Below are 6,367 nucleotides of genomic sequence, written 5' to 3'. Positions count from 1 at the left end.
CCTGCTCACAGAAAAGCACAAGTCTACTTACCAATTAGTAAAACTCCGATCCTTTGGCTCTGTTTTGCCAGCACGGCCTGACCCACCATCACCGCGGGCTTCCGTCTAGGAGCAGCAGTTTTTTTTTTGCAGAAGTAGGTATTCCTTTTTACAGAGCAGTCTGAACTCGTCGGTCATCTAGAGTAGCGGCCATCATGCTCTACGAAAGTCAAGACGCGCTGCTACTTGCCCTCTTTCAATATGGAACATCGTCCATGTGACGAAGTCACCGGGACAACTGTTCGCCTTGCGCGACATGCCAAGCAACGCAACAACTAGCTTGCTCAAGCAGTTATGAGCTGTGGCTCTCCCGGTGTCCTTGTCGCATTCGTCGTACTCGTTGTTTTCGTCGTTTTCGTTGATGCGAATGCAGTCAATGCAAACGTCTGAATCGGCCCTAAATATAAGTATACCGCGTACTTTTTACAAGAAGCTAATAAATAAATCTGGAAATTTTATAGTTTTGCTAAATATCGAAATTAGTATCGTCAAACGAATTCAAGGGTTCCAACCATGTGCTTCGCAAGTGCGGAAAATCGCATATGTTCTCAATCAATGTGAAAGGAAACGCGAAATTTCGCATGTGCGGTTCATCGCTTCACCGATTTCGCAGAAGAAAATCGCACCATGTGAATCAGGCTTCAGGTGTGTCACATTTTTGGAGAAGGTCAGGTCAGGGGAGGTGTCTGCGCACACGCTGTTACCCACCCTGGATGGACTACTAGGGTCGGTGTGTAGTGTGAGTCCCAGCTCATGGGTATCCTCCCAGAACTGCCTGTCTTTAGGATCTTGTTTAGCGTAACCCCATTGCGGGTGTGCCGCATTAAAGTCACCGACTATTAGCAAGGGGTTGGTGCCGGCTGCCTTAATCGCTTTGCGGAAGAGGGCCCTGAATGTCACCTTTCTCTGCTTTGGGGGACTATACAAATTTAAGAGGAAGACGCTCGGTTCCTCCTTTCGTCCCGTAAGTATTTCCAATAGCACTCTTTCGAGTTTATTTCGTGCTCAATAGCTGCAATATTCCTCTTAATCAACGTTGTGACGCGAGATTTCTCACCCCTGTCACTTGAAAAAGCTTGGTATCCTGAGAGTTTCGCTATTTTGCCCGTCTCCTGCAGGGCTATCACTAGCGGTTTCTCCTCTAATAGCGTCAGATATTGTTGCACTAACGCCCGCTTGCGTTGGAAGCCGTGACAGTTCCACTGCCAGATTAACGACTCACTTCGTGCGCCTCTGGTCAGTTTGGAGCGGGTCGAATTTTTCCTCAGCTTTTTGCTGCCGTTCTCTGATGGCAACTAATTCTGCCCTTTGCTTTTAAACTTCACCCGTACGGGCTTGTATCTGGCTTTGAGTTTGACTCATTGCTCCCATAATTTGGGCTATGAAAGAATCGAATTTGGCTTCGATTTTCGCTTCTAATTTATTCTCCAGTGCCACCAACGGATCAGCGTCTTCCCCTTTGCGTTTCGGTGGAGGCGGTCTAGCCAATTCTAAAATCATCTTTTCCTCCTCTGGAGCCGCAGGCTGCGTGGAAGTCTCAGCCCTAGAGGCCGGGGGGGTTGGTTGCAGTACCAATTTTGGGTGATCTCGGGGGGGGGGGGGGGGGGGGGGGGAGGGGGACTCCGTACACTCTTGCAATCTTGGTTTCTGCAACTCTTGAGTGAGAGTATTAACGACCTCTTTAAGCTCCCCAACTTCTTTCCTTAATTTATCGATCTCCTCGTCCTTCTTATTTTTTTGTCTGGGAAACCTCACTGCCAAAGCTTACACCTTTTCGATCCCTGCTCGGGCTCCGCTTCTTTGTCCACGCTTTCGCCGGGACCAGGGAACTTGATCTCCCCCCGGGTCTGGATCCGGAGTGCGCCCTGGTGTGGGAGCTCGAGCGGTTGCGCTGCTGCTTCCCCCCGGTGGTCTCCCCCAGCCTCGGGAAGGCGTCGCTTCTGGCTCGAAAGTCCTCGTTTCCGCGCCTGACCTTGAAACGACCTCGGAGATTCCCCTCGGTGGTCGCTCCGGCTTGCCGCTTTTTCTGAAGTTGCTGATGCTGTGGCATGTTGATCTTGCGTTCCCATATCTTCTTCTTCACTTCGTAAGGAACACGATAGAGTTCTCTACATTTTTTGTCACCGAGCGGGTGTCCTCTCCCGCACAGTTGGCACTTGGACTAGCATAAATGGTTTTGTGGCGGTTTCTCCATGCCACAGCCACGGCATTTCACATTTCCGGGGTCCGGGCAGACTTCTTCGCGGTGCTCGAGCCGGCCGCAGGCGTTACAAACCTCGTACGTCTTGCGGTAGAGTACGCAGCGTTGCGCCACGGGCGTGAGTCGCACCCAGCGCGGTACCTCTCTGTCTTCGAAGAGTATTAGAACTGTCCTCGATACTCTTCCGAGTCTTCGCACTCCTAGGACCGGAGGATTCCCGTAGATTTGCAGCCTTTTCAAAATATCTTCGTCCGAGAAGGGCAAAGGGACTTCATGAACGACGCCTTTCCCGCAGTCCTCCGGCATAGCGATGTACGTAGTCATTTCTATATTTTCTCCTTCAAACATGAGGAGCTTCAAGTCGGCGTATTTTCTCTTCCTCTCTGCGCTGACGGTGGCGACGAGAATGGAATGTTGCTTCACGTTCATCAAGATGACGTCCTCCCCGGCCGCGTCTTGGCTCACACCAGCAACCCTAAGTATTACGTCGGCCAAATACGCACTTTCGTATTTCATCATACGTGTGAGACCGCCGTGGGGCCTCATGACTATTTTGTCGGCGCCGTCCGGAACTCGGGCAAACTGCCTTTCAACCGACTTTGCCGCCAGCTTCCTTCCTGCGAGCTTCTCGGCGGCTCGCTTCCGTTCCATATGGCGTGCCTCGTTGTCCAAGTAGGGGGGCCGCTTTTCCTTTCTTCTTACTAACGTACCATTGTCCTGGCACGTTCAACTCTTCCGGATCAATCTCCGTACCTTCCACGGTCTCCATCATGGCTAAATCAGTCTCCGAGCGGAGCCTCAGCCGCCGCCGCCGACGACTTCTGGACGGTGGGTCTAAGCTTAGGCTTAGCTCACGACATGGCTCGTCGAACACTGCAGAGCCTCGATATTCGTGAAAAACAAGGGCCCACCTTGAAAAAAATGATGATAGTCTAGGTGTCCGTTCGTCACGTGCCGTTCATTCCAGTTAAAATTTAAAAAAAATACCCGGTGTCCAAAATCAGAGGAGCATAAGCGAGACACGTCCACACTCCATCCAATCTTCTTCGTCCTCTTTCAAGAGCTATCGTCGCAGCTGATAATCTTTGTTTTGACGTCACACGTATGAGCCACGGTCGTCTCCGCGCGCTCTCTAGTGCTGCTCTTATTCGGTGCCTAGGGAGGCGTAGGAATTTTTTATTCCCTCAACAAAAAAACGTCACGAAGACAGACGGCGCAGCAATCTTTCGGCTCCTCCCCCCACTATGTCATAACACAAAGAATATTTTTGTTGACGAGTTTAGCGACCCAGCAATCGGGGTGGGACTCAATCACGCTGCTGGCTCAGCTATTCTTGCGCCGCATTACTTCACTTTTTAAAAAACGCATCTCCCCGATGCACCACACATAGAGATCGGTCACTCAAAACAAGAAAAGGGAAAAACTACAAGTCACCTCAAACACAGACATTCAAAGTCCTGGCAAACGTAATTCAGATCGAGTCGGACGAAGTGAATCACCTTTGAGCCGGAGAGAGCGGCGTCACAATGTTTATGTTCCGTCAGGCAACGCGTTGCGTCAACGAATTGGTGTTCAGATCCACACACGTTAGCCGGGGTGCAATAGGGCGTCGTGGCGACCAAGTTTGTACCGGCCATCGGCAGCAAGTTGTGCGCAGCGTTGCTAATTTAGAAGGTTTCCCACTAAAGTTAGCGGTTTTTGGTTCTGTTTAGCGGGATGAAATTGTTCTGCGGGTGGCGGGATTTTTAGCCGGTTTATACAATCTGGGTAGTTTTTTTAGAGATATAGAAGTTTTATATGCATTCACTGTCAACTATGCACCTGTCGTATCCCTAATCAGCCGCAGTCATCTTTCCTTACTCTCAGTAATTTTCTGGTTTTGTGAGAGTAACGCCTGTGACGTCATCAAAACATTAAGGCGTCGAATATCGGAACATGCCCCCCTGCTTTGTGCGTGCATGTTTGAACAGCATGAATGTTCCAATGTTCCTTTGACGTTTTTGTCACTGCGGGTTCCTATCACATGGACGAATGACGTTTTAGCGAACAGCGACATTTGAGCGAATCGAAGTTTTAGCGAATAATGGGGGCGCGCGTTACTAACCCATCCGCCGCGGTGCGCTTACGCAAATTCGCAGCGACAGTCTGTGGCGGCTCATTAAAAAAATGTGAACCGACTTGGTCCACCCGAAAACGCCGCTCCGCGGCGTCCGACTATTCACTAACGTGTCATTCGGTGAAACGTGGGCGTTCGCTAAAACGTCATTCGACCAAGCGAGTGCCCCCCCTGCGAAGCACGTGAATTTCGTCGCGCACGCTTTAACGAAGAAGCACCTTTCTCCTCTGGCAGGCAGACGACTCTACGAGTTGAACTAAATTCTGACCAGTCACGCACTGCTGAGGGTCCCTTGCCATGTTCCAATTCGCTCACTCCGCAGTTTTGGCTTCGGATAACGTAGGAATTCGGATCACCTCGGTGGACTGTGGCGTGGCGTAACGGATTTCTGGTCAAAACGAAAGGAAAGCTTTCTTTCAGATGACACTGATATAATCTATACTGTTATTATACTTTCGGCAAGAGTTTAGGCAAAACAAATTGATAAAAAGTAATTTTTGCAATGTGTTTTAAATATAGCGGTTTTTAGCGGTTTTCGGGATTCTGTGTGCGGATTTTCAATTTTTGAGTTGGCAACACTGGTTGTGCGGCTTGAATCAAACTGCGGCTGTGCTGGCGGACTTCCTCCGCTCGGTGAGTGGCGAAACGAGCGTCGTCGTCCTGTTCGTCTTCGTGGTCGGTATCCCACTCGTCGTCGGTATCGTCATGGTTTCTTCATCATTGTGGTCGTCAAGTTCGTGGTAGGGGTCGTCGTTGAGGTCATCATCCGGGTCGTCCTTGGGGCGCCGTCGAACTTGTCGTCCGGATTGCTGCCGAAGTCGTAGTCGAGATCGTCGTCGATGTCATTGTTCAAGTCGTCGCTTCTGTCACCGTCAGTGTCGTCGTTAGTCTCGTCGTCAAGGTCGAAGACAATGTTTCTCGTCGAGGCTGTAGTCGAGTTGGTAGTTGACGGAGTAGCCGGGATTCATCTTTGAAGTCGTTCTATGTTTCATCGTCGGCGTCTTTATCAAAGTTTTCACCATATTAATGTTGAGGCCGTAGCCAGAGGCTTTCCCGAGTACACAGTCCGGGTCTTTTTTGAAGCCATAGTTGAAGTCGTCGTTGATGCCACGGTTTGAGTCCTCCTCTGACGTTTTCGAAAATGTCGTCTTCCCGGTCCTTGTCTTCAGAGTTATCGTGTTCCAAGGTGGCGCGCATTGTGGGCACAGATTGCGCTACCCCGCACCTCCAACAGAATTTCACGCATAAAAACAAACTGGAGTAGTTAAACTTAAAATTAGCATTTAATGCGGCGAACTTGTGCCGAGAAACATAGCGCAAAACAGACCGTACTTTATGGGTGACGGAAAGACGACTTACTCAAGAAGCCATGCGAAGCTGTTTTTGTAAGCTATTGAGTATCTAAAAGCTTCCACGCTCGAACAAACACCACGATTCTTGAGTAATTTGGAACTTTGCAGTGTTGCAAACAAAATAAAGCTGAAAAGGTCAAGCGCCGGGGGGGGGGGGGGGGGGGGGGGCGGGGGGGGGGGGGGCGGAGGGGGGGGGGGTTAAATCCCGGCCAGCGACGTGGGATTCCAGCACGATGGTAACTCGGCTATGCGCATACGGCAATATGTTACGAGATGTCAGGTGACGTCGTCAGGTGCTGCCCATTTTCCTGTTATACTTAGCTAGAAATGCGGGCATAAACGGACGAACGGACGGACCGACAACATTTTTGGATCGGTGGGTACCGTTCAGTAGTATTACATGTGAAGCGTACTGAGCTTCAACTAATTTATTTACACTATTTACATTAGGTTAAATCTGAGACGTGACGAGCCGATCTTGCGGGTGCCGTTGTTCCTCGATGTGTGTGCTGTCTCGAGCGCCGAGAGAGACCGTGATCGCGCGGGCACTTCTTTCTCTTCTTTCGCGCTTCGCTGGGAGCCGCTACACATGCTTGATGATATGTCTGGAAGTCATTGAATTGGTTGAGTGACGTGGGTTTCAAGATTTTCATGTTTTCT

General features: G+C 50.3%; 1 pseudogene; it reads right to left on the bottom strand.

Annotated features, from left to right (window-relative positions):
- Positions 1-1,768: 1,768 nt before the first annotated feature.
- On the bottom strand, positions 1,769-3,008 carry LOC115321255 (annotated as a pseudogene).
- Between the last annotated feature and the right edge of the window lie 3,359 nt (positions 3,009-6,367).

The sequence above is a fragment of the Ixodes scapularis genome, unplaced genomic scaffold (genome assembly GCF_016920785.2).
Source record: "Ixodes scapularis isolate PalLabHiFi unplaced genomic scaffold, ASM1692078v2 ptg000323l_1__unscaffolded, whole genome shotgun sequence".
NCBI classification, from domain to species: domain Eukaryota; kingdom Metazoa; phylum Arthropoda; class Arachnida; order Ixodida; family Ixodidae; genus Ixodes; species Ixodes scapularis.
The sequence above is the reverse complement of the archived record's forward strand: the minus strand, read 5'-3'. Positions and strand labels throughout refer to the sequence as shown.